The 27970-nt window shown below is 51.1% G+C and overlaps 3 long non-coding RNA genes across 6 annotated transcripts in view; 2 read left to right on the plus strand and 1 right to left on the minus strand.

Annotated features, from left to right (window-relative positions):
- LOC116667062 overlaps positions 1 to 9867 on the plus strand; it is a 66086-nt gene extending 56219 nt beyond the window's left edge. Inside the window, exon 3 of the long non-coding RNA XR_004323833.1 lies at positions 9775 to 9867. This is a non-coding gene — a long non-coding RNA (uncharacterized LOC116667062). The remainder of the gene's footprint in view (positions 1 to 9774) is intronic.
- Positions 1 to 21794, minus strand: LOC116667060. 4 transcript variants are annotated; one of them, XR_004323831.1, is made up of 4 exons: positions 20513 to 21794; positions 9816 to 10412; positions 1540 to 1631; positions 1 to 921 (listed from the first exon to the last, which is right to left on the minus strand). It is a non-coding gene; the product is annotated as an uncharacterized LOC116667060 (long non-coding RNA). The 4 variants fall into 4 exon arrangements; XR_004323829.1 differs by lacking the exon at positions 20513 to 21794 and having other exon boundaries at positions 9816 to 11601; XR_004323832.1 differs by lacking the exon at positions 20513 to 21794 and having other exon boundaries at positions 1502 to 1631; positions 9816 to 11601.
- Positions 13599 to 27962, plus strand: LOC116667065. Its single transcript, XR_004323837.1, has 3 exons — positions 13599 to 14000; positions 24659 to 24716; positions 27815 to 27962. It is a non-coding gene; the product is annotated as an uncharacterized LOC116667065 (long non-coding RNA).
- Positions 27963 to 27970: the final 8 nt, after the last annotated feature.

A 27970-nucleotide genomic window follows, 5' to 3' on the forward strand; every position in this document is an offset into this window, starting at 1 on the left:
TATTTCCTGCGGCCACAGCAGGATGTTAATAATAACGAATGCACAAATAATAACAATACTCTTCACCTGGATTGCATTTAATGGCTTCTCAGATCACATTTACATGGTCTCATTGTTTCCACTGATCTTCAGAGAATGAGGTATGTGGGGCAGATATTATTCCCATTTTACAAATGGGGCAACTGAGGCCAAGAGGACTTACAGAGGCCACCTGATTACTTAGAGGCAGATCTGAGGGGTGAACTAGGGCAGGGCCCTGCATAAACCGCGGTAGTACTTGGGTTCCCGCACCTGTAGGCATGTTGTCTGTGCACACCTCGGGGAGCTCTTTAGGACCGGGCAACAGCCCTAAAAGAGTGGAGGCCGAACTGTCTCAAGCCTTACAATTAGTCCCTTTCTCGGGGCCCTCGCGGCCTGGGCTGGTTCGGCTGCCGGGCGGATGCGCGAGGGCAGGGCCAAGGAGGAGGGCCGCGCCCACCGGGCGGGAGCCAGCGAGTGGGAGGAAGGCGAGTGGGGCCATGCACCCACCTTCCGGGAGGGAAGACTGAGGCTCTGGCAGCGGGCGCCCCCTGGTGGCGGCGGGGCCGGCGGGCGCGGCGCGGGCAGCGGGGCCCGCCCCGGCCGCGGAGCATCCCGGCTCCCGGGCCGGCGGAGGCGCGTCAGCTCTCACGGCGCCCGCTCCCCCCGCCGCCTCCCCCTCTTCCTCCACTTTGGGGATAATTTAACATGTTTCACACTAACTTTCCCGTAATGGCCGCGGAGCCTTTAGAAATGCAGGCTCCCCGCTTTATCGGCGGCCGCGCTAATGGTTATCTCGCAGCCGTGCCCCCGGCGATCCTGTCAGGAGTAAATAGAAGCTGACACAGTCATTTGCTTAAATCTTCTCCACACTTTTGCCGCATTTCCCTCCAGAGGATACCCCTGAAACAACAATTATTTGAAATGTCACGCGTTTCTGCCCCTGGGCTACCAACAAATGAACATTAAATCTATTAACAGCAAAAAAAATTAAATGTTTACTTTTCCGCGAAGGTGTGAGGGGCCGGAGTCAGGGAGGGGCCGAGGGAGAGGCAGAAACAGGACAGAAACGCGGAGACAGAGACCGAGAAACCCAGGCCGGCGGAGGGAGGAGCCCGGCCAGGCCGACGCAGAGGCAGAGCGGGACAGGCTGAAGGTCAGATAGACAGACTTGGGGCAGGCAAGGGGGAACCCACGGAAGGGGGTTGTGGGGGGGAAAGGGTCAAAGACCCATACAGCAAGACAAAAATAGAGACCAAAAAAGACAGGTGTGGAAAGACAAGACTCCAGGAGAGAAGGAAGGAGGACCAGGCAGACACTCACAAAATGAGAACTGAGAAAAAGCAGAAAGAAGCATCTCTGCCCATAATGCCACCACCCGCCCCGTTTAAAAAGCAAAATTAAAAACAACCCACGGGCCTTTCCCCAGGCTGGGGTGAGCAGGATGTGCTCTGGTAACAGCACGTACTCTCTCAGGCCTTACCCTGCAGCCTGGTTTCCTTTGGACCTCTGGGAGCTCACCTGGGCTTGCCGCCCTGGTAGGGCTCTGCCGTCCATGTCCCATGTCCCTCACCGTTTGTCCAGCAGCAGGATAGGTAAAAGGTCAGGAGTGCCTGTAGGTGCGGGGTGAAGCAGATAGGCGTCTGGGTCCACTGCTGAGGGCCCATGGCCAACTGGGCTCATGCTGTGACTCAGTTTCCCTATCTGTATAATGGGAAGCAGATCTCTGGGCCTCCACTCTATGGGTCACCTGAGTGCCAGATTGTCCTAAAGAGTACAGTGACTCAGTTGACCTCCCTGTGTGACATTGAATAGATGTCATACCTGGTCATGTGGGAGGATCCAGGGTGTGTATAATCTTGTCCTTTGGTTCCCTAAGGTCAGTGCCTCCCCATTGGTGATGTGACCACAGAGCACTTGCTGTGGAGAACAGTCCAAGGGAGGGCCAGGAAGGTGCCTTGTCACTGAGGGCCACTCTTGCCTCCTCACCTCCAACGGGAACCAGGGCTCAGTGAGGGACCCCTGAGATAGAGGGTCAGGGGCTACCAGTGGGGAGGTCAGTGAGGAGGTCCTCAGACGGTTGAAGGCATCAGCGGGGTTGAGGAGGATGAGGGCGGTGGGGGTGGGTGAGGGGCCAGTTTGAACACCTCCTACTGCCCCCCCTACCCTTGCACCTCCTGGTCCTCCATGGACTGTGTTCCTTTGACATTTTCAGTTAAAACAAATGGGTCAGGTTTCATTTCAGTGTGAGGTGAGGGCTGTCTGTCCTGGGCCAACTCAGCATGGCCAGGCACCTCTGGATTCCAGTTTCACCGCTCTCCTGGGGACACGTGTCCAAGCTGGAGCGGCTCACCAGGGCTCTTCATTAGTGTGTAACTGGGTGTGAATGCTAGCTCCATGCACATCTGCCTGCACCAGTAACTCATATGCAAACACACAAGTGAGGCTATGAATCTGCTCTCACGCTACTGCTTTAAATTTGCACATTTTTAGCCTCCTGTGAAGCCAGCTTTGAAATATACATTCAGAGCACACTCATGCGGGCACACAGATGCTCACCTTCTATAATCAAACAGTACCTTGCACACTGAGACATACATTCAAGGTGACTCCTTCCCCATGTCCTCCACCCTGACAATGCCCACCTCCAATCCTCTTACTCCAAAGGAGAATAACTAAAGGGTCTATGTGTCCAGGTCACAGAGGCTGTGTCCCTTGTCTGGATGTAGTCGTATATGAGTACTTGTGTGTGAGTGACAAAGAAAATGCATTTTTGTGCTTTGAATGTGGACATGTTGCCACATACAAGGAGATTGTGTGTGTTTGTCTCTTGGAGTGTTGTGTGCCCGGTGTGGTTGTGTGTGACTGAGAGTGTGTGGTGGGGGGTTGTGTGGGGGGGTGAGTGCTATTTAAATAAAAAAGAAAGGAAGTGAATCAGGGTCGTTTCCATTTTAATTGTAAAACAGATAAGCACTAAACACTTTGAAAAAGTAAATGACTTGAGAATAATTACTCTCTATTACCCAGCGTCCCAGGGGGGCAGTTGGAGGAGCCCAGATGGCTACAAAAATGGGATTTAGCAGAAAATTGAAGACATTATTCACCGTAACACATTATCAATTACCTTCATATCAATTACAATAACCTTACATTAGCGAGGGGCCCCGAGACCCCCAAGCCCTGAGACTGTGGAATCACTGCAGCCCCGTGGGGGAGGGGTTGGGAGGAGGGGTAAGAGGATGGGAGGGGACTAGGAGGGTCTTGCTTCCTTCTCTCTCCTGGAGATGCTGCTGGCTCAGGCCCTCACACCCCATTCCAGGTCCCCACTCCCCAAATTCTGCCCAGTCCCAGCACCCTGGGCTGGTGCTCGAGTGGAAGATGATGAGTGGGAGCAGGTAGTGAGCTGAGGGGGTGAAGGACTGAGAAGCTGACAGACAGACAGATACAGAGGCCAAGAGGTAGAGGTGATAAGAGGCTGAGGGGTGAGGGGACTAAAGGGATGGGGTGAAAATAGGGGGTGGCCTAGATGGATCCAAAAAATCTGAGAGGCTGAGGAGACTGAAAATCTGAAAGGATAAGGGGGCCAAGGTGCTGAAAAGTCACTTTCTAGAAATTCTACTTTTATTCTGTGGTCACTTCCTAGTCCATCCACCTCCTCCATCTCCTTCCAACGCCTGCCTCCTAAGGACTTAGGGCTTTTCAAGGCTTTCCCTTCTCCTATCTCCTGTTTCCTATCCACTTCAGTTTCTGCTGGTTCTTTCCTCCCACCCCAAAGTCTCTTAGATGGAGCAGGATGGGAGATGGGGGGTGGGGCCCTCATGAGAATGAGTTGCATAAGGGATTCAAAACTGAAGGTAGAGGAGGAGAGTGTAGCTCAGTGGTAAAGTGCATGCCTACCAAGCACAAGGTCCTGGGTTCAATTCCCAGTACCTCCATTAAAAACAAACAAACAAACAAACCTAATTGCCTTCCCCTCCACCCTCCCCAGAAAAAACAAAAACTGAAGGTAATGAGCCTTAGTCCCCTGCAGCCTGCAGTAGGAATCACAGAAGTGAGACTAAAGGAAGAACTTCCTGGAGTAAGACTCAGAGAGAATCTATGCATCTCTGCTGTGACCTGGGAACCAGTCAGTAGGGGAAGGAGCCTGAAGACCCTGAAAGGGCAAAGTCTGAGACAGAGTTAGAATGAAGAGTGCACTGATTCCAACCCTGACTTCTCCCTGCTCCCCGCACCCGCACACATACCACCCTTCACTGACGTGTGGGGACAGCCAACCCAGTCCTGCCCAATATGGCAGCCGCTAGCCACATGTGGCCATTGAGCACTTGAAGTGTGGCTAATCTCAATGGAGATATGCTGGAAATGAAAAAATGCACACTGATTTTTGAAGAGTTAGTATTGAAAAAGAATGTAAAATGTCTCAATACTTTCAAAATATTGGTTACATGTTAAGATGGTATTATTTTGGGCTATATTTTAAATCCTTATTTACATTATGACTACTTAAATATTAATTCAAAATTTAATGAAATAAAATTAATTTCATCTGTTTCTTTCTACATTATAAAAATGCAGCCACTAGAGAATTTTAAATTACATATATGGCCCATATTATATTTCTATTGGATGGTGTTGGGCCAAAGCGCCTCGGAAGGAATGGGATTTGGGGTTTGGGGAGGAGCAAATTCTGGGTGTCACTCCCTGGGATTCCCCAGAATAGGGTTCGATTTTTCCCAGAGGAAGGTGCCCTCTAAGGAACAGACCTTCTGGCATGGAGCTGGGCAAGAACCTTTTCCTTTCCTTTCTTTCTTTTTCCTTTGCGTTTTCCTTTTCCTCTCCTGAAACGCAGCCCCCAAATCAGTTGTTTGGGCCAGGATTCCCAAGGAAACAGAAGTCCATGTAGTCGTGGGTTCCCACGTCCAGTTCATCCCCTCTCAATGCCTGTCCTCCACATGCGCACGTGTAAGTTCTGTCCTCATGTGCTCATTTGCCCGTTCACATGTGCTCCCACAGAGCACACATAGATCTCTCTCACAAGTGCACATGTGTTCCCTGCTGACCTGCTTGATCTCACATTCACACGGGCTGTACATGTGCCCTCACCCTTTCTGCCATGTGGCCACACATGCATTCACACACCTTCTCCATGCAGACACACACAGAGCAGGGCCAGGAGGGCAGGCCTGGGCAAAGTTGTCAGCTTGATTCATAGTATGTGTGTGTGTCCAGGGGGGTGAGAGCTAATAGTGCCCCCCTCCCTCAGGCTGGGCCCAGAGGACTAATTGCCAGTAATGAGCTAAAAGAAGCTCAGAGCTGGCCTCAGGCACCGGATGAAGATGTTTCCAGAGACCAGCCAGAATCTGTCCTGCTGTTTTGTTGATAGAAAATCCTTCTCCCCCAGCGTCCCTTCTCTGTCTCTGTCTCCCCTCTTGTGGCTCCCTCTGGTTCCTACAGCCTCTGAGGGGTCCAGCCATACCCCATCCATGATTCTCCCATCAGCCTTTCTGCCTCCTCCAGAACGTCCTACCCCATCACGACATTTGCCCTCTGTCCTGCCCTCTTATCTACTTCCTGATGGGGGCTTCCCAGGGTATCTGCTGAGCAAGAGACAGATTTCCAGAGGCTCCAGAGGCCAGATCTAGGGCTAATAGGAAAGGTTGCAAGGAGGCTGACTGTAACTGGTTCTAAGGAAAACCTTTCTGGTTATGAGATCTGCCCAATAAAGGAACCGGATGGTGCTGTGCTTCCCACCACTAAAGTATTCAATAGCACCCACTGAGGATGCCATAGAGAAGATGGCCCCCTAGAAGGGAAGTTGCACGGAATGACCCATGGGGCCTCTTCCTGGGATTATTATTATAATTACTCATAAATATTTAATACAATTATTCACTAGCATTAATTATTATAGCTACCATAGGTCAAGTGCCTATAAAATCCCAGGTACTTTACATTTTTAGCTATTTCCATTCATCCTCGCAAATCTCTATCTGCAAAGTAGACATTGTCATCCTCATTTTTCAAGTGAGTAAACTGAGGCTTACAAAGGTCAAAGCAGGTGCCAAGGTCACATGGCTGTCAGAGAGCTGGGATTTGAATCACGTCTGTCTTTCATGCTCAATTTCTACTAAAAACTCATTCATTCATTCTCTCAATAAACATTTATTCGTCAAATAAAGATCCTCTGATTTTGCAAGTAAAGACAGAAAGAACCGGAGTCTTTAAACTTAGAGGAATTTTGGGGTGGTGGTGGTGGCGGGAAGCAATGTCTCAGTTTAGAAACAGAAAAAGAAAAATCATCACAAGAGACTCCCTCTGTCATCTCCTAAGGGGTCATATGTGTCTGGGGTGGGCAGGCATATCTGTGTGTATATGAATCCACCCAAGAACACACAAAGAACTAGCAGCCAGGGGGGTCTCAGGGAGAACTGGAGGGCATGACAGCCCGGTGCCACCCTTTACCAGTCAGTGTGAGGGCTCTGTGTCCAGGAAGCCTACCTCCCCATGTCAGCATTAGTGTTGTTCACTGAGGGCCAGGCAGGATTTGAGGACCTCTGAGCACACTTCATTCCCCTTTCTCCACCCTCACTCTGAAATTTGGAACAGGGGGTGGGCAGAAGGGAGGAAAGGAAGGAAAGAAAAGGAGGGACAGGCTCTAGAGTGGGACAGGGCAGGGGTGGCACTCAGAGATTTGGAAGCTGTTTATGATGCAAATATGTGTAAAAGCTTTGCATTGCCTCCCCTGAGAAAGGAGCCTAAAATTGAAGTCTAATTATAACGAATGATTGTTAATGAGTTGTCTAAACATAATAGATGGAAAGAATTAAATGCCCAGAAGAAGCAGGGTTTCATTAATGCACAATAAAGAAACCACAAGTGGGGTTAACAGAGCCCCTCCACACCCCGTTGTGGGAGACAACCCCTCCTTCCCCCATGGATGGGCCCGGCAGGTGGAAGCAAGGCCAAAATCCTACAACTGGGGAGTTTGGGACCCTCAAATGACCCTGAATGTTGAGGGTACATGTCTACAAGGGTGGGCACTGTCTGGGCCCACCTCTTCTTGGGTACACATGGGTGCCTGCCTTGGACAGGCATGTCTGCAGCCCTGTAGGAGTTTAATCAAAGCAAGTGAATGTGTCTGTTTATATGAGTGGCCTCTGGTGGATGGTAGAAATCTCAGAAAGGGTCACCCAGCTCGGGAGCAGCCTCTGGGCTTTGATGGTCCTGCTGCAGCCAGCCTCCTCCCCACCCCACACCTCTTGGCTCCCAGGAGGGAAAACAGCCTAGGAAAGGACACATGCACCCATGTACACATGGGTATAGTTCTGCAGGTTGAGAAGCAGCCACACTCATCCGAACTCAGAAGGCCAGACAGAGAAAGAACATCAGAGATCATCTAGTCCAAGCCAGATGTTCTAATACAGATGAGTCCCCTGAGGTCCAGAAAGGGAAGGTGACAATTCCAAGGTCACACAGGGTGCAGCTAGAGCTCCTCATACTCGTCCAGGGTGCTCTAGTTTTTAGAGCAGCCATCTCTCATGAATGCCTGGCTTGGAACAAGGCCACTCATACAATAAGATAATGTTCTACATACACACATATCACATACAGGCAACATTGGGCTCCAGACTCTTCTGGGTAAGGCAGGAATATTTAGGGGTTCCAAGGGAGGCAACAAGGGCCATGTTTGTGTAGGGAGAAACTGGTCAATGCCAAGTGGCCCCAGGACAGCACAATGTGCAGGAGCACACATACATATGGGCTAGTGGAGGGCAGAGGAGAGCTGGAGAGCGGGCTTTGATTGACAGGTTAATGAAGCGCTTTATACTGGTGGTGTAACTGCAGAGGCAGGCTTTGAGCAGGCGGACACGCATGCACACACACACACACACCTACATGCAAACATACACACCATGACACACAAGGAACACCCAGCAGGGCAGAAGCCAGGCTGGCCAACCTCCAGAGTGGTTCCTGCTTCCCACCCCCACCCCCAGAGCCCCCCACCCTTGCATCCAGAAAGATGCTCTCTCAGCACCTCTACCCCCGACTTCACAGGGTTCTTATGGGTTTGGTGCAATCCTGCAGTCACATTGATTTAGTCCAGGTCATACGTGGATAGGGAGGTGGGGGAACAAACAGGGCCTGGGACCCCTCGTTCTCTGTGCTCAGTGTTGCGGTGACCTCACTTACAGAGGGAATAAGGCCAAGGCTCAGACTCCCTCCAAGAATGAGCCCAAATAACCCCTAGGTGGGGATGGGAGTGGGGTGGGCCTAAGGGTTAAATTCTGCTGGGACATGCAGGTCCTCTACCTATGGTGCCTAGACCCTCGGCAGATCAGACAGCCTGCCCTCCCCATAACTTCGCCCTTCCTTTGACCCCGCCCCCCTTGGAGCCAACACTGATTGGCTGCCATGTAGGCCGTGCCGGCCAACCAGCCCCCACAGCGCCAAGAAAAGTTAATTTGGAGTTCTGGTCTCTTCCCAGGATGCATTTGGGCGGCCGCCCATAATGAGATGCATAATTGCGTAGGCCTGCCAACAAAAGCAGGCTGGATTTAATTGAGTCAACGCATAGCCATTAATAATCTGACGGCAGTCTTCCCCCACCCCCACCCCACCCCCCATCCGCCATCATCCAGTGCTCCGCAGCCCCCACCGGGTTCACTGGGCTCCCATCCCGTGCTGGTCTCCTGTTCAGGGGAAAGCAGGTCTGACCATTCCCCAGCCTGCCCCAGTGCTGGAGAGGCTGAAGGGAGAACCCACCCTCCCCTAAAGTATCTCATAATAAACCTGCCCACCCTTCCTCCCTATCTTGATTGGCACCTGTCTTCCACCAATCCCTTTCCCCAATTCAGTCATTAAGAACATAAATCTTGAATTCCCACCATTTGCCTGGCACTGGGCTTGGATCTAGGAACACAGCAGCTAATGCAGACATAGTCTCTTGGAGCTTAGTGTCACCATTCACCTGTCCTCTCATCCCCTTTACATGTTCCTGACCCTCATACCTGTCCCCACAGCCCCGCACCCGTGCTTGACAGGCACCAGGCACCAGCCCTCACAATCCAGCCCCACTTGCCTGCCCCTCACACCGGTCCTCATGCCCTTTTCCCATTCCTGACCCATTTTTGGCTTACTCAGACACCTATACTCAGACACAATATACCATTTCCCATAGTCCTGTCCCAGCCTCTCCTCCCCCATACGTGTCCTCAAATCTCCTGCCTATCCTTGTACACAATTCCTTTAGAGAACCCTGTCCACACACACCCCTCTCTCCCACACATCTGCTCCTCTCCTCTCACACCAGTAACCCTGTCCTGACTGCTTCACTTGTACCCTCTCCCTGCCATATATCTCTCATCACTCCTTCATCAGTCCACCCACCCTCCCAGGCCCACAAACCTCATCCAAACTCTCCAAGTGGGTCCATCTCCTAGAGCCATTCCTGCAGCTGTGAAATGGGGATAATAGTAAACACCTCATGGGGTTGTTGAACTGACTATTTCATGAGATAATCCAGGCAAAGGGCACCCGGAAGCACTCCCTAGAGGTGGCTGTTGAATTTTGCTGGGCAGAAATGATCTGATAAACTCCCCCACAGTGAGCTGTGGACTGCCCAAGCTCCAGAATGACCTCTCAGGAGAATCTACTTTTTATAAGATTAGCCTGGAGTGTGCCTGGCATGACCCCAATGGCTGAAGCTCAACTGGTGGAAATCTAGACAGTGACCAGCTTTTCCTGCCTCCCCAGGAAGGTGTGCCCGTTGGCATCCTCACCTGTTCCACATATACCTGTTTATCTCCAGGGGAAGTGGATGGAGAGACCCAGCATCCTCAAAGTGGGTATGGAGCTACACACTCTTCCCCTTTCAGTAAATTTCTTGTAGGGTGGAAGAGGTCAGTCCAAAGATGTGGATGGCATCTTGGGGGCACCAAGAAGCAAAGTTACTTATGAAAGGAGAAGAGGGCTGTCCTTCCCATTTACTCCTCAGTTTCCTCTGTAAGGCAAAAGGAGGCAAAAGAAGAAAGGAAAAGAGCCCCTACTTGGGGGAGAGGAGGTGGCACAGGGAGAGGTGGATCTGGAGTCCCCTTTTCCCACCCCTAACCACCAACTTCCCTGGTGGGGGTCTGCGTCTAGCTGTGGGTGCTTAGCAAAGGCAAATACCCTCCGGGCCACTCCCCCCTTCCCCCTTTCTGGGCCCTCTCCTCTCAAACCCGAGTCCACCAGCTGGCTTCCGGGAGGAGGTGTCGGGGCCGCGCTCTGCTGGAGCCGACAGGCGGGCGCGCGCGCGGGCACTCGACTCCTCGGAGAATCCCCGTCACCGCCGAAATCGCCGAAATTGGCTGCAACTAGTAAAGATGCCAGGAATTTGCACCTTGCTCTGTGACCTAAAGCAAAAATGACATGAACATTGACAAATTTGACAAGGAAATTTGTGCAAAAAACAACTTCTATTTGGCTAGCCAAGCAGCAAATATGCCGGATGATACGCTTTATTAAGCAATCCATTTCTCAGCAATAGCGGCGCCATCTGCAAAGGTTACCGCGCATCAGGCTCGGCACAGAATTTCATCTGCGTCTGCAGTCGGGGCCGCACGCGGACACATTTTTCATGTACATGCGATTCCGGATGCAAATAGAATCTGTGATGAAGGAGGTGACCTTCTGGGCCAAGCCGCGCGCGCGAAAGTCACGCGCGGGCCCGCGGGGAATGGGAGGGGCAGGAGAGCCAGAGGTTTCGAGGGGTTGGGGCTGGGGGTCGAATGCAAAGGAGGGGGTAGGGGGGCGGTCATGGAGCAGGGGTCCTTGGGGAAGGAATCATAGATTGCAGCGCTTTGGGTCTGGAAGGGGTTTAGGAGAGCATCGGCCCAATCCTCTCACTTTACAGATGTGGAAACTGAGGCCCAGAACCAGGTAGGGTCTTGATCAAGGTCATGCAGCACGGTGCTGGTTACCAGGACTGAAGCTGGGCCCCCGTGCCTTGACTCCCAGTCCAATGTTGGCACTGAGGGCTCTGAGTGTTGTGAGTGAGATCATGCTTGGGTTCCAGCTAACCACCGCTTAAGTGTGACCTTGAGCAAATTAATAAAGCTCTCTGTACCTCAGTTTCCTGTTCTGTAAAATGGAGATATGCTATTATCCTTCTCAGAGCCTTGTTCTGGAGGACTGAATAAATATGCATACAGTGCTTGAAACAGGGCCTTTCTGGGAGTAAGCTCTATTAAAATGTTTGTTGATTAAGTAAATGCATGTTTCTATCCTTCCCAGGTTGATGGGATTTGCAGGACAGGCACAGAGGGAATGCTCCTATGGAGACAGAATGGGTGTAGATGGGGAGCAAGCACGCTTCTCACAATGGGGCTGGGGCAGATGCTTCATCCCTCTCAGAGAGAAGTTCCCTGCTCCCTTCTCCCATCCCTTTATCCCCTCTTTCTGTCGCCCTGTTATCCTGGTCTTCCTTCTTCCCCCATGCAAAGAAATAAAAGTGCTTCATTTCTCACTCTCAGTCCTGTTCAGTTATCCATTTCTGCTTGTTGTCCATTGGAACCCCAGGGTCTCTCTGTCTTGTAGGATCTCCTTTCATACTTATGCCTTCAGTTATGCTCATTCCTCTGGGCTTTCTGTTGGGTAAGGGGCCATTTAGGATAGAGCTGTGCATCTCACTGATGAAGCTGCTTTAATAAAGCAGCTCCCTCCACAAGTGACCTTACCCCCACACCCTTGGTAATGTAATGCCTAGTCTCTGATTTGATATAAAGCTCTACTTCCTTCTCTGGTCTACATTTTCCACCCCCCTTTCTCCTTTTCCTGAAGTCTCCTCCTCTTTCCCAAGCCAGGATCAATGCACTGATGGCACCTATAGAAATGATTGTGGTAAGTTTATTTATCTCGTGCACCCCCAAAGAACACACACCCTGGACCTCTGGGGAGGATTCAAGCACCAGACCCCGTCCTTTGGACTAGACAAGGTTTACTGCTTACCAGGTTCCACTGTGCTCCCCACAGTTTCCTCACCGCCACTATGGAATTTCTGAACCCACTTCAGTCTCTCCCCAAGGCCCATGACTATGGGAGAGGTTTGTAGTATGACAGATGCAGCCTCAAAGCTAGGCTTCCCAACCTAACTACACTGGGACCTTGGGTTAATCACTTAACCTCTGGAACCTCAATCTTCTCATCTGTAAAATGGGGGATATTAATAGTAATAACAGATTTTTGGATAGATTACCCGAGGGAAAACATTAAATCAATCACTAAAGAAATACTTTCTTTTCTCCCTTATTTCCCTTTGGGTCCCCCACTCTCAGGGGCTACTCAATCTCTCCATGCTTTTGCCACCGCATCCCCCATTTTGGCATATGTTCTTCCCAAGGGCCAGGTTTTCAACTAAAAGAAAATCCAGTCCTGCCCCGAGTCCTCACTAGGGCCCTGAGCCCGGATTATGGGGCAGAAGTCAGAAGCTGTAATGTCTGTTGGTTTGTTTAACCTTTACTGAGGATCTACGAAGTCCAAGTAGAGTTCAGCTTCCTGAGGGCTGTCTGAATGGCTCTCATTCACCCCTGCCTCCGAAGTAACTGCGGGTACAGATTAGCCTGGCAGCAAGTGGTTTTGGAGTGCCCTGCGTTCCTCCATGTAACTTGGTAAGAGATGATGGGGCAGGGAACCACCCTAAAACATTCTCTAGGCCAGAGAGGCCCTATCCAAGGCCTGGACTCTTACCTCCTTAACTCCTCTCCCCTTCCTCCAATCCCTTACCCCTCAACTCCCCATCCTAGGGGTCCATCCAGCTCCAGATAGACCTAGACTGCCCGATGCAGGGGTTCCAAGAGTCGGACGGATGTCGGTGGGCCCACCTTAGGAGGCTAATGCAGAAGGAGGTGCCGGGTGATGCAAAACAACCCCCTCCAACCCCCGGAAGTTTCTGGCCCAGCCTGGAGGCCAAAGGGGCGGGGCCTGGGGCGATGGGCGGAGCCATTGTCGGCTCTGCCCGCCCCTCCCTCCACAGCTCCGCTCCACCCTTCAAGGCCCTCGCGGGCGGGCCCGCCCTTTCCCCGGCCCTGGCACGCTACAGTAATCCAGAATGTGTATTTCTGCAGATGATTAAATCAATACAATCCTGACAGGACTTGTTGGAACATGCTTCTTTATTTTGCGCAATTCCTTCCCCGCGTTGCCAGCATTTATCACCCGCTCGGCTGTCAGCGCCGAGATTGTGTGGGGCGAGGGCGGAGTGGGGTGGGGGAGGGTCGCGCTGGTCCGGGGGCGGCCCTTAGGTCTACGGAGCGGACCCGCAGCCACCCGACACTAACGCAGACAAATAAACTTAGGGGTCAGACTACTTCCCCCCAACACACACACTATCTACGGTCGGTCCCTGTGGTCGGGTTGGTAGGGGCCAAGAGTAGGGAGATTTGAGATGGGGCCAGGAGGCAGGAGAGGCCGCCGAATCCCGGGCGGAGGGCCACAGGCCGAACACACATTCCCCTTTATACGCTGAGCCCCTCCTCGAGGTCATGGCCCCGACGGTCAATGCTCCCGCAAATCCTCTCACCCTCCTCTGACCTTGGTCCTGGCAGCTGGGGACCCTCGGTGTGGGATGGGGTAGGGTGGGAATCAGGGCCCGTGGCCCTACCACAGGCCTGGGAAGGAGGGGAGAGAAGGCTGGGGAGGAGGAGGGAGAGGAGGAGGAAGACAAGGAGGAGGAGGAAAAGGAGAAGTGTAGGGTGAAGAAGAGCAGGAAGAAGAGGAGGAGGGGATGAAAGAGCGAGGTTGGAGGATGATGAAGAGGAGCAGGGGAGGAGGGTGAAAGGAGGAAGGGGAGGAGGGTGAAAGGAGTAAGGCGAGGAGGAGGAAGGAGAGGAAGGCTCGGAGGCAGCCGCGTCTGGTGACAGGTGTCTCGGCGGTGGCGGCCCTCGGCAGACGTGATTGCCGCCGTGGCTGCGCGCCGGAGCGTGACTTTACAACTAATCCTGTTTGTAAGTTATTATTTATCTTCAGGAAAGTTTGTCAAACTTGGGCTTTGATTTTTCGCCCTGATTTCCCTCTTGTGGCGCGCTCTCGCACGCGCTCCCATATAATTTATGGCTGCCTCTGGTCCTGATGACAGATTATTAAAAGTAGAATTAGTTTTTCGCGCAGAATTTTTCCACTGGGAATTGGGAAGGCAGCGCTCTCCGCGGAAGGTCTCCGGCGAGGTCTCCATTACTAATAGAAGTTTTTTGATGGGGTGAGGAGACTAATGATTTGAATTTACTGTGGCAGCAGTCACGTGGGTGGGAAGGCATCAGCCGAAGAGACAAGAGGTTAACTTTCTCCCTGTGGAGAGGTTTATTGGATTGTTTAGCAGCAGAAGGATAATGTTTTTGTCATAGACTGCTGGTGCCGCGCTGCAGTGCGGTGGCCGCCAGCGCCAGGAGAGGGGAGAGGGTGGGGGAAAGGGGGAGCCGGGGAGACCGCGAGAGGCAGACCGACCGACGGACAGGCCTGGGAGAGCAAGGGAGTTAGAGGGGTCATCCAGAGACACGGCGAGGCAGGGGAGAGCGGGCGAGGCAGAGAAGGACTCGAGAGAGACGGAGACGCAGAGTGACAGACAGAAAGACGAAAGCCCCAAGAAATACGACAGAGGGAAGGAGAGGCGGGGTGCAGAGAGAGATCAGGGAAAGAAACCCAGGGAGACAGGAAGAAAAGAGAGGCGGAAGGGCGCTGCCAGCTCCCGGGGCTGAGAGGGGAGACCCCGGAGGAGGACAGTCCTGGGGGATGTGCGATCCAGGCCCCCAGCGGGGGAGAGCGGGGTGGAGGCGATGGTGACCCGAGGCCTGACTACCCTCTCAGGGCGGATCTGTTTGGGTATCTGGAGGCAAAGGCCGCGCGGGCGCCCCCAGCCGGGCGGGGCTGGGCCTGGCAGGCCCCGGGGGAGGGGAAGTGGGAGGGAGGTGGGGGTGCGCGGCGGCGGCGGCGGCGGCGGCGGCGGCGCGTTCACCTGGCCGTGCGCTCGGAACTTGTACTCCCAGCATGCCTCGACAACATGGGAACCGGAGGGGAGTCGCTGCGCAGCTGAGAGCCTCGGCTTAATCTTATGCACCATTAAGCACTCAGCAGCAAGCCCGTCCTGTTCATATACATCATCCACGCTTAATAAACATAATGATGACATAAGATGTAATTCTAGATGAATTTTCATTTTATAGGGAAATGGAGAATTCCTGTAGAAGGGAAAAAAAGTAAATTATCTGGGAAGTGCAAAATAAATGATGTTGCTCCCAGAGATGAATAGAGGTGTTAGAGGGAGAGAGGGAGAGAAGGAGGAAGGAGGGAGGGGAGGGAGGGAGAGAAAGAGAGAGCGAACACGCAGAGACAGAGAGATAGAGCCACACAGAGAGAGACAGGCTGAGACCTGGACCGAGAAAGCCACGCGGGTATGGGGGTGGGGCGGGCTGCTGGATGTGGGGGAGTAACCTGAAGGGACGGAGGCGGCGGGGGTTCGGGTGGGAGCTGTGGGGGGTCGGCGTTGGATAGAGGGGCCGAGGCTGGGGGCGGCAGCGGCCTGGGCCGAGGCGAGGGTGACGGTGACGGACGGGGCCGGGCCGGGCTGCTCATTCATCAAGGGAAGGATCAGGGGCCCGCGGAGTCACTTACGGGCGGAAATTGAATTCTGATGAAAGCGCGGAGAGGCGAAGGAGGGGGAGCCAGGACCAAGCTCGGGCCGAATTCCCAGACTTGCTAAGGGGAGGGGGAAGGGCCCACAGAGACCTTCCAGATTGAGATCCACGCCTCCTTCCTGTCTGGAAACCACCGGAACCCCAGACCCTGCCCCAGACACCTAGCAGGGATGTCGGCTCTGCTTGGGAAGATGTGAGGCCTGAGGGTACATCTAGAAATGTAGTTGGAGCCCTCTTCCTGAGGATTTTGACTGCAAGCTGCCACAAGCTAGCCAGGGGATGGCTGTGGGGATGGGGGAAGAAGTGAGAGAATTAGAGGGGAAGGGCGGAAGCGGGGTTAGCGGATATTTGGTGGTGGCTCTTCAGTGAGAGTCAGGGGAGGGAAAGATGGGTTAAATGGTGGTGGTGGGGCACGGATTACAGAAGGATCAGGTGTCGTTAATGGGGGAAATCAGTGAGAGTGTCTTGGGGGCCAAGGGGATATAGAGGAGGGTCTGGGGATGGGCTTGGGGAATCTGGTGAGAAGAATGGTGTAGCTAAAACAGAAGGCAGGCCCAGGAGAGAAGAGGGACTGTCAGCACATTAACTGCAGAGTCTTCCCCTATTAAGAGGGAAGGACCTCACTAATGAAAGTAGCAGCCTGGATAACACTGACAGGGGTCCCAGGAGGCAGGAGAAGAACACCCCCCACCCACACACACACACACACCCAGGGCAGCATGGAGGAGAGTCAGTTCCACCTGGAGTATTTCCAGTGGGGATGGGGACCTCTCAGCTGGCAGAAAGCCTCTAGCCTCTCCTGCCAAGGGCATTGAGTGGATATTTCCTGCTGCCACAAAGAAACAGGATAAAGATGGGGGTCATGGAGAACTGGGGCTGGGGTTTAAATCTGCTGGATTAGACTAGAGAGAAGAGCTCCAGACATGAATTCTATCCCCTGAAACATGCACTGAAACCCACCGTAACTCTCCACACCTGCTCTGTAGTCAACCATCAGCTCATCCACAAAGCCTTTGTGAACTGCTCCCTACCCTCATTCAGAGGTGGTCAAAGCCTGGTTTCCAAAGAGATGAGCCCAGCAGGTCTGGTCCTCAGCAGGCAAAGAAAAGTGACAAGAAACTCACATCTCAGAGGCAGAGAAACCATGCTCCAGGTACCACTGGTGCTGTGGGTGGTAGGCATGGTGAGGGCCAGCATGAAGTCTTCTTGGAGAAAGTGGCATCAAACCTGTCCTTGATGATCCTTAGGACCCCACCAGGCAGAAACTGGGATGGGGATGAGGCTAATCATGGCATTTGAGGCAGAAGGAAAGACATAGACAAAAGTGGGGAAGGGGGAAACTGGAAGAGGTTGGGGAAATGTCTAGTTTCCCTATTTACTTGGCTGGGGCTTAGGAGGTATATTGAGGGCATAGAGGGGCATCACTGAGAGGCAAGTCTAGAAAAGCAGGTTGAAGGGGATGGGATTGTCCTATTGTGAAGGGCTTTTTTGCCTGATAACAGAAGGAGTATGGTCTTTTTCTCTGGGCAGTGCAGAGCCATTGATGGTTTCTTAGCTGTAGAAGCAGAAGTCAGAGCTGTGCTTTGGCCTGATTACATTGATAGCAGAATGGATAAGGGGAAAAGAGAAAGTGGGGACATCACGACCAGGGTGACACTTTGCCCTTGTTCCTGGATGTCTCACCTCCCCAAGGACATCAAAGAGGCGTGAGAAAAGAAGCCCTCACCAAGGAGAGAACCTCACTCTTAATTAACTGACTCCTCTCTCACTCCTCCTGAATTCTTTTCCTTCAGGATTTCACCTCTGAATGATCTTCTCTACCAGACCTTCAGCAAACAACCCAAGTTTCTTCCAGCTATTCCATCAGTGTCCTGCAGTGATGTGTTGAGGAGAGGGTGGTGGTCTTAATGTCTGTGGATAAGAGCTTGGTGGCCTTGTAGTAGTTTTGGGACTGACTGGTTCTGCCCAATCTAGGCTGAGAGGTGAGCTGGGAGCAGGAGGGTAGCAGGTGATTAGACTGTGAAGGTGTTATATCCACAAAGACCAAAGACACAACCTCACACCACAGCATGATACCACCCACTCTTTTGCCTCCAGAGCCTGGGCTTTCAGAATTCTAAAGCTTCAAGAGCTCTTACTGGAGACTCCTGGGGTCACTGGGAGGACTGGCTGGATAGGACCATCACTTCCTGCCCCACTTCAACCCCACTTCTCCCCATCCCCAGCTAATCCAGATGGGGGTAATCTGCAATTCTGTTTTAGGCTCCACACTAAAGTGACCCTCACAAAGGTGCCATTTGTCACTGGGTGGGGTGAAGTTTTGAGGGAGCAGAGCCTGGAGGGGTCTCCTTCCAGCCCATTCAGGAGTACTTTTCACATGGCCATCTAGGGAGCTGGAGCTGGAAGGTCAGTCACATCCCCGGTCCTCCCAGGACCAGAGGGTGCTGTTGGGTATAGAAAGGAAGGAGTGGATTCCTCTGATCCTGAGGTCCCAGTGCAATCACCTGGTGGGTGGCTGAGGGGTTAACCACACACCTCTCCTAGCAATAGAGCTAAGTACACCACTCTGGGTAATGGAGGACTACACAAATACCCACAGTCTACCCTTTCCCCCCACCTCTCTCTTTATCCAGATTGTCTATGTAACCATCCATCTTAGACACACACGATGCACTCAACACACAAAGCTGGACACATACACAAATCCATGTGCATACGTAGGCAGGGACATGCACCTAAACGCACACACATCCACTTGTGTGTATGTTGCTGTGTGATTCACACTGTGTGTTTGCATGAATCGTGGGGTTTCAGTTGTCACAGTATATGACTGTATGTCACAATTTCACAACACACATGTGGCCATGTATATAAGTGCATATACGGGTGCATTTACATATGCATGAACAAATACATCATGCCCAGTTTTCATACCCCAGGGATTCATTTAAAGAAGGGGGAGGCAGAGGGGAGCAAGAACATGATGGGGGCCAATGGGGGTGGGGAACATGGTGGGGGCAGCACTTGAAATTGCAAGAACTACAGGGAAGCAATGAGCTGAAAAACCCAGGCTCGGCTCCTCCCTCCCCCCACCTCTCCATAGGCCCTCCCAGAAGGGCCCAATGCTGCCGTCCCCTCACCTCCCTTGGAGCTCGAGTTTTAATTTGGGCGGTGTAATTTTGGTGCGAACGGTTGGGCGCCTTTCGTTGGGAAATTGGGAGGAATGCAAACAAGATTTCACTTCATTAAACAGGGGCAAACAGTAGAGAAATTGCACTTACTTATGGAAATGACTTTTAAACATGCACAGCATTTACTGGCACTGCCCGCACTGAAATTCTGCGAGGATTATACATGTGAATAATTCACTGCAGGCCAATTAGAGTTCACTCTGGCCCTAACCCCCACCGGCCCCCGTCCCACCCTGTCTAGAGTCTAGATTACGTTTCAGCCTCCTCCCTCCTCCAGTTCCCCCTTTATCCCTCTCATTCCTAGTGTTCCACTTTGGAACCCTTGCTGAGGCAAGCGGTTGTCACACACATTTTAAAAGTCACCTCAAACATGGTGAAACACAGGTATTGAAATAGCTGGAGTACATTCAGATGCACATAGACACAAATGTGTAAACCCACAGGGTGAAACACTGATTCCTCAACATGGCAACACACATAAGTTTTGACAACACAAACATGTTAATACACTTGACGATTGTGACAAATGGGCTTTGTCACACCTTAAACATGGCAAGACACATTGTGACAACTTAAACGTGATATCCAGATGTGTATTGTAACACTGTAACGTAAATACAAATGCATAATTCATATATGGTGACATACAGCCATACACGGTGACAACCGAAACACAATGATTCACATGGACACACATTGTAACAACATCAACATTTGATAACACGATGCTCAAACATGATGGCATACACACTGTGCCAACCCAAACAGAGGGCTACACACCGTGTTGTTAAAATGCAAATACATTGTCACATAAAGATGACCCATGCCAACTGAAACTTGGAGTCATACACAGAGACATGTTGTGAACATTCAATCCTTGTGAGACAATTTGGGGACAATTAAAAGAAAGGTAACGCAGTTACACACATTGTATCAACTCAAAACTGATTGCACTCAATGATACAGGGGATACAGTGTTATCCTCGATGACTTAAACCTGGCAACACATACAATGCAAATACAAGGGTCTAGTCATGGTGACAATTTAAACACAACTACTCACATAGCTTGCTGAGATGTGCTTGTTCACAAGAACACATGATGATAACTCAAGCATGGGAACACACACTGGTCTGTTCAAAGATGGTGAGACAGATTTAGGTACAGATTATATCTAACTCAGGCATCACCATGGCTCACACCTTTTGACAATTCAAACATGGTAACACACAGAATACATTGTAAAAATCCTAACTGATGGTATTCACATTGTGACAAAGCAAGTATTCATTCATTCACATATTGTATGATACAGTGCATAGCGACACAGAGAATGTCACATTCACAGACTATGATGCACATGAAGGCAGTGTTGAAATAAAATAACTGGCACGTGGATACAGAAAGAATAAACTGAAACAGTAAACACAAATAGACTCTAACCCATGGACACACAAATGAGCCAATGACACATGAGTGACAAGGAGAAACACTTTGAGACATAATGACACTCATAAATACATAGAAGCATTTGTGCACAATCACACTGCACCTGCCACACCCTCAATGACAGACACATCCTAACTCCTGACCCCTCCCACCCCCACTAAACCCCTGTTCACCATCCAGTTACCATACCAGTGCAGAGGAACAGGCCTCTGGACTCCCAGCATGAGGGTAGAGCTGAAAGAGAGAGAAGGAAGACACCATCTGTAAACCCAAGACAGAACTTACACTCAAAAAAAAAAAAAAAAAAAAAAAAGGAGTGTGCATGTCCCATACTGTTCACAAGCACCATTGAGGATTCATGTTGACATCCCTGGAAAGGGACAGATCTCTTCTCTGCCCCCACCACTCTGGGAAGAGGGGCCCACCATGGCTCTGTCCCACTCACACAGAGGGCCCTGGGTCAGCCTGTGGTGGCCTTTGTGGTACATGGGGACCGTGGAGGAGGTGAGGGTCTGGGGGAGCTGGTCCACACCTGGTCATGTAACCCCCTGAGATGTCTCTTCATGGCACTAACCGGCATCCAGAGTTTGGAGAACTGTTTCCTGGCCTGAGTGGTCCCTCCCCCTCACACTGGCCCACCTTTCCACACTACAGGATCACTTCTGTTCAGAGTGTCACGATCTTTGTCCTGCTCCAGACAAGGGCAGGGCCAAATAAACATTGGCCAGAGTCTGAATAGTAGAGAGGCGCCCTGTTCCTGAGAGGAGCTTCCTGGATCACTGAGTTTGCTTTAAGAAGAGTCAGTGACGGTGTGTCAACTTCAGGGAATGTAACTTGTGTGCTCACAAGTCAGTGTTAGTGTGTGTTTGGCCTTGAGCATAGCGTGTGTTGGGGTGTGTATACCACAAGGAATCAATGTCCCCTGGGCCCCGGTGTGTCTGGGTGACATTTTAAATTTTCGCGTATTATAGTGCACACCTGAGTGTTTGTGTCTATGTAGCCTTTATGAGGGAGTGACTGGGTCTATGTTTAACTGTCACTGGCTATGTTCATACTGTTTTAACAGTATGCACCTGACTGTGTTATCTCTGATATAAGCGCATGAGTGTATCATCATCACGTTAGTGTTGTCACAATATGTGTCTGGGATCGGGTCAGCAGGTTTTTATTGTCACATGGTGGGTGATGAAATTTCTTCTGCCAAGACCTCAAAACCACTAAGAACAAGAAAGACCATCTTATTGCCTAGTGTCACAATGGGTGACCTTACCACAGGGGCTGCTGACTGAGAAGCTGACCTCTCAGAGGACCACGCTGTACCAGGAATCTTGGTCCTAAAAGTGGTCAGCACTTTTGGGTCACTCCCATTTCACAGAAGGAGACATTGAGGACATGTGACCAGCAAGGTCATGCTGAGTGTGGGCAGGGGAGAGGGAGTAAACATCTGGAGCCAGAGAGAGGAACAGGGAGAAGGTGGGGGGACCGGACTTGACCACCCCTTCTCACCCATGATGGAGAGCACCTGGGCTGTGGCTGCTCTGCTGGCTCCCTCTCCGCCAGTCCCAAGTCCCAGCCCACCCCCATCCTCCTCCCACCCCAGGCCCGGTCCTAGCCTCCCTCTCCCCGCCCCTCCCCACTTTCTCCCTTGCTCTCTCTCTCTCCAACGGGCACATGTCAGAGAACATTATGTGCACCGCAGATTTGCATAATTCAAGAAGCATCAAATTAAATTTGCATAATTCCTTTGATTACACTTGTTATTAAATGTAAGTGACATTGATTTACAAAATGGCCCAATATAAGGTTAATAGCAAATGTCACCTTCCAACAGGGTAAGGGTGGGTGAGTGTGTGTGTGAGTGTGTGTGTGGCAGGGGCAGGGGGATTGCGGGAGGATGGACCTGAGTCCTAGCATTTCTTTTCTGCCAGGCTTAGACCCTCTCTGCCGGCTCCTTCCTGTCCCTCCCCTCAGCTGCCCTAGGTCCCCAATCTTCCCTCCCCGGGTTCTGAGTCCCAACATTAGGGAAACAACTGACCACATAGTCCACCCAGGGCTAGATCCAGTGAAGTCAGGTTGAGGGGCAGATGCTGTAAGTTAAAGGAGACAGTGTCCAAAGTTGTGAGCTTAATGGTTAGGGTGCTTAGGGATCAGATGCTATGAAGTGTGGAGAGCTTTGGAATGTGCCCCCAGAAACATTGATGTCATGAAGTCACTAAATGGATGGGAGTGGCTTCTGGTCTGAGTGGGATGGGGGAGACTCAGCAGAGGTAGCAGAACATGAATGGACCATTCCCAAAGCTCAAGCCACAGGGCAGTGAAGACCCACACCCCACTAGGCAATGAGGAATCCAGGTTCAAGACCAAGAGGACCTAGGAACTCAGCAGGGAGGGGCCTAGTGAGCAAAGTCTGGAGATGGGGTCAGGGATCCATGACGTGGTGCCTGAGTCACTATGACCTGCTTTTGAGGTCAGAGAGAAGGGGAGGGATGGTAGCTTCATTCAGCCCCTCCTCAGCAAGAGACGACCAACCAGCTCCTTCCTAGAACATCAGGAAGTTGGTTTAGGAACTGGAACAAGATGGGAAGAGAGCCTCCCTCAACAACTGTGCAGAGCAAGGACACAGAAGTACACAGAGCAGGATTCAGACACCCCGCATCCGTACACACAGCTGTATGTGCACACCCACACATACAGACAGAGATGCTCCCCCAGGGATACATATGTGGGGACACAGGGTCGTGGGCACATGCAGCCACATATGAATGTGGAGGGACAGGAGGCCTGAGTGTGGTTCTGGATGGTGTTACACATTCAGATATATGGATGGCTGGCCACCAAAGCACAGGAAAACAGAAACACACAAAGACAATATACAGACATATGCACATTCAAACCCGTGACAATGAGCACTGGGACAGGCATGCTCTTCCACCACAAGAAGGGCCTCCCCTCATCAGGGTATCTTCCCACAGTCTCCCAGAACCTGGAGAAGCTGGAAAGGAGAGGGCTCGGGGGATGTGTGGGAGGAGGGGCCATTCTGCCTGCAGGCCACCACCTTTGTGGGAGCAACTGGAGAGTGGCAGGAGAAGGCCCTCCCAAGGTCCGTGCAGAGCTTCTCTGGAGCTGCCCTCTCCCAGACCCCCTTGGTGAAGGGTCCCTTCCCTCATCCTTAATCTGCCACAGAATTTGTGTGTGTGTTAGGGGTGGGGGCAGCGCCTCGCCATTCATCCTCTCCCTGGGTGACAATATTGACAAGGCGGTAACTAATCATTAAACCCACTGGCCCCTTTAAACAAGGAAGGAGAATTATGGGCAGAACCATAGACCCCCACCATGGGCCCTCTGAAGGGGAGGTGGGCTCAGGCCTGAGCTCTGAACACACCTGAGAGCCAAACTCAACCATCACTGCCTCAGGCAGAAACAAACTGGGCGCTCAAACCTGGGGGCAGGGTGTGGAATTACATCTGTGCTCAAACTCACAAGATCACACAATTGAACACAGGTGCATCCTTCACACAGGCGCGCATGCACACACACGTACACACACACAAGGAACTACAAATGCATGTGCCCGTGGACACCCACAGAAGCATGCAGAATAGCACGAACATGCAGAACACAGATGCAGTTCCCCTCTACCCCCGACTCATAATTTCTTGATGAATAATAATCGTAACGGTCGGGGTGAGAATTCCAGGGGCACATGGATCTAGGTTCAAATTCTACCTCTACCATCTCCTAGCAGAGTGGCCTTTGGAAACTTACTAAATCATTCGGAGCTCCTACTTCTTCATCTGTTAAGTGGGGATAATAATACTGTCTACCTGTGGAGCTGTAGCAAGTATTAAATGAGATAGTAAACATAAAGAGCCTGGCATACTGCAGGGGCTCAGCTGAGCTTACCTGGCGGTGGTGATGTTGTTATTGTTACTTCCAATCCTAAGCACTGACCGAGCACCTCCAATGTGCCAGACACTGATTTGGGCCTTGGGGACAGAGTGATAAACAAGGCTGACCGCAGTGGGGACTCTGTGTGGACTAAAGGTCTGGGGACAAGGTCCCAGTCCCCTTCTCCCACCAAGGGGCAGGCACAGCAGAAACCTCCACTGACAAGGAGCCTCTGGGAGCTGAGGGCCCTCGTCTGCCTGGGGCATCACTGCCCACAACCCTCCACCCTCAGTCCATCTGACACTAAGAATTACTCTCCCTTTTCTGGAGCTGTCTCTCTTCTACCCCCATGTCTACTCATTTCCCCACTTGCAAACCCTGAGTCCTGACCCTCATGAACCCCCACCTCATTTTTTGTTTTTGTTTTGTTTTTGCTGTCTCTCATAGACTCACCAGGTCCACACAGACGTGAAGAGGGCATGAGTATGTTCACATGCCCACACAGGTACGTACATATAGTCCTTCTCTCCTTAAATTCTTTGCCTCGAGTGGGCTCCTGTCGCCTCCTCTTGCCCTAACAGGGGGGGACACTGCCGCTGGTCTCCTAATTAGCAAATCCACAGGCCTCTCAGTATTTCTTCTCTTCGACCTCTGCAGCATTTGGCAGCAGCTCCACCCCTCCTCCTTGAAACGGTCTCCTTTCTTGATTTCCATGACATTGCACCTTCCTCCTTCCCCTCCTCCATCCCTGAAGTCCATTGTCTGGCCTCCTACCAGCAACTCTGCCATCCCTCATCCCCTAAATGTAATGCAACTGTGCCCCGTGATTCTGTGCCCTCAAACCTCTTCTCTCCCCTCTCTGTATTTTCTTCAGCTCTGTCAGTTCCAGCTTGACCTGTAATCGCTCCAGAAATGAACACCCAACTGAGATTTCTAACCGCAAATTCTTTCTACCAAATGACAGGTTTGAGTTTCCACAGGGTCTTTCCTTCTTTTTTGACTGGTATGTCAAATTTACCACGTGCAAAACTGAACGCATTCATTTCCTTGGCAAACATTTCTCAGGGACTTATGATGTCCAGATGCTGTGCCAGGCACTGAGAGAGGGTACCTAGTGAAGCACACAGTCCTTGCCCTCCAAGAGCTTAGTCTCCTACACTCTTCTCCTCCTGCTCCCCCTCCTCATTCCTTCATCCTTCCACTTACAAAGCCTCTGACTCATCTGGACACTCCCTTCTCCCCACTTCCTCTTCCCTCCTCCTCCTAACAACTGTCAGGTTCTATAAAATCTTCATCCTCATTGCCACTGGTCCAGATCAGATCCTCTCATTTCTTGCATCCTGAGCAGTCTCCTTGCCACCCATCTCTCTAGGATGCAGTTTGTCTTACTCACCTCTACTAAATTAACCTATCAAGGCACAGCTCTGATCATGTCTGTTATGGGCTGAATTGTGCCCCCCTCCAAAAAATTTGTCCAAATAAGTCCTAACCCCTGGCACCTGTGAATGTGACCTTATTTAGAAGTAGGGTCTTTGCAGATGTAATTAAGATAAGGTCACATCAGAGTAGAGCAGGCCCTTAATCCAATAGGACTGATATCCTTATCAGAAGAGGAAACTGTAAAGTGAAGACGCAGACAAAGAGGGAAGATGGCCATGCGAAGATGGAGGCAGAGATCTGAGTGATGCTGCCACAAGCCAGGAAACGCTGGGGGTACCAGAACTGGAAGAGGCAAGGAAGGACCCTCCCCTAGAGGCTTTGGAGAACATACGGTCCAGCTGACACCTTGATTTTGGTCCTGAAGCCTCCAGATCTATGAAAGAATAAATTTCTCTTGTTTTAAGCCACTTGGTTACAACAGCCCAGGAAAACTAGTACAATGTCACAGCACTGCTTAGAAATCTTCCATGGCTCCTAATGTGTGTTAAAATTTAACTCACCTTTATGATAATGGTTATCACTTCAAAGCATTATTTTCATATATTATTTCATTCAGTTTTCACTACAATCCTAAGAAGTAGCAATTTTTGTGCTACCCTATTTTACAAATGAGGAGCCTGAGATACAGAGAGCCTAAATAAGTTGCCAGGATCATATACCTTGGGCTGAGGTCCCAACGTTGGTACGTTAACCTGCAGGCAATTTTATCTCTGGTCAAGACTGACCACAAATCTATCATTCTAGCTTCATTCGCACTCCCTTTCCTGTTTATATCCTAAGCTTTGGCCAAACTGATCTACTTGCTGTTCTCCAAATACATCTCACACTTTGGTCTGTCTCTTTGCTCACACAGGTCCCCTTGGCTGGAATTACCTCCTTGAACCCAAATATCTCCACCTACTGAAATATCACTCACCCTTCAAGGACCAGGTGAAAGGATCCACCTCCCTTGCCGACCATCTAATGAGAAGTGACTCCTTTCTCACTCCCTGTCTGCTTACCTCTGAGGGCCCCACACAGCTTGGGATAGGGCCTGGCACACAACTGGCCCACCAAAGAGACATTTCACATCTCTCACAGAAATCAGTGTTACACACGTCAAAGGCGTGGGTTTTAGAGTCAAACGGACCCGGCTTGGGATCCAGGTTTTAAGCTAACTAGTCTACATCCTGAGTTTCAGTTTGCTCACCTATAAAGTGAGGATGATAAAAACTCTTACCTCACAGACTTTATGAAGATCAGAACTGACATATGGTAGTAGACATCTGGTATCGCTGGCCAGGCCCCACTGGGAGTGGTGGTCTCTTCTTTTAGAAACCAACACGAGGTCTCAGAGAGAGTCTCCCGACTCTATCCCACCTCTGGCCAGAGTCACCTGGTCCTAGACTGAACACCTGACCCAGATTGGTCCCCTCTTTGGGATCCTTCACACTGGAACTGAGAGGAGAGTTGGTCCTTCCCTTGTGGTGGGAGCTGCAGGTGAAACTCCAGAGACAGAGCATCCTGTGTCTGTCCAGGTCCTGTTCTGAATGTTCCTGAAGCTCTATACCAACTCTGCCCTTCCTGCTCTTGGATTATTTGAACCTTGCTTTGATTACCTAGATGTCCACATCTCTTCCAGTAGATTCCCCTCTTTGCCTAAACTGGGTACTTATCACTTGCAAACAAGTGAGTCCTGATTGTCACAACATATGAGGGTCTGACACATAGTAGAGGCCCAATAACCACTAGTTCCCTCCCCCAGGAAGAGACTGGTATAATTCTGAGTCCCAGAGAGAGTGTCCCTTGGGGCTGTCCCAGAGGGGAGCAGAATCTCCACTTAATTTTCAGGTGTTTGTGTCTTCCAAGGGGATAGCGTGGCTGGGGCTGAATGCTCAGAACGTCCCAGGCCTCAAGTCACTGTGAAATTCTAAAAAGTTCATTCATACTTTCTAATTACTAGCAAAAATAATTCATGAGCAAAACCAAATAAGCTGAACTAAATTTTAAAGACAAGGAGAAACTTCTAACACTAAAAATGGGGCTTAGCATTAACAGATAAAGAGAGAAGAGTCTTTTTAATTCTTGAAAGATGGTAAGGTGAGTAGAAACAGATGATTTACAACCTGGGACTATGGGCAGAGAAGAACTGTGTGTGAGTCTTACCCCAGCCACCCTCTGCAGGGCTCAGCTCCAGGGAAAGCCCGGCTTGACAAGTCTGTGACTGGCAGAAGATCCACCTTGGACTTACAATAGAAAGTGACCTTTGCTTGAAGGCAAGTATTAAACAGAATTGCCTCTGGAAAAGGAAGTTGGTGGGGAGGTGGGTGCGGGGTGGCT

Source organism: Camelus ferus, chromosome 11 (genome assembly GCF_009834535.1).
Source record: "Camelus ferus isolate YT-003-E chromosome 11, BCGSAC_Cfer_1.0, whole genome shotgun sequence".
Lineage (NCBI taxonomy): Eukaryota > Metazoa > Chordata > Mammalia > Artiodactyla > Camelidae > Camelus > Camelus ferus.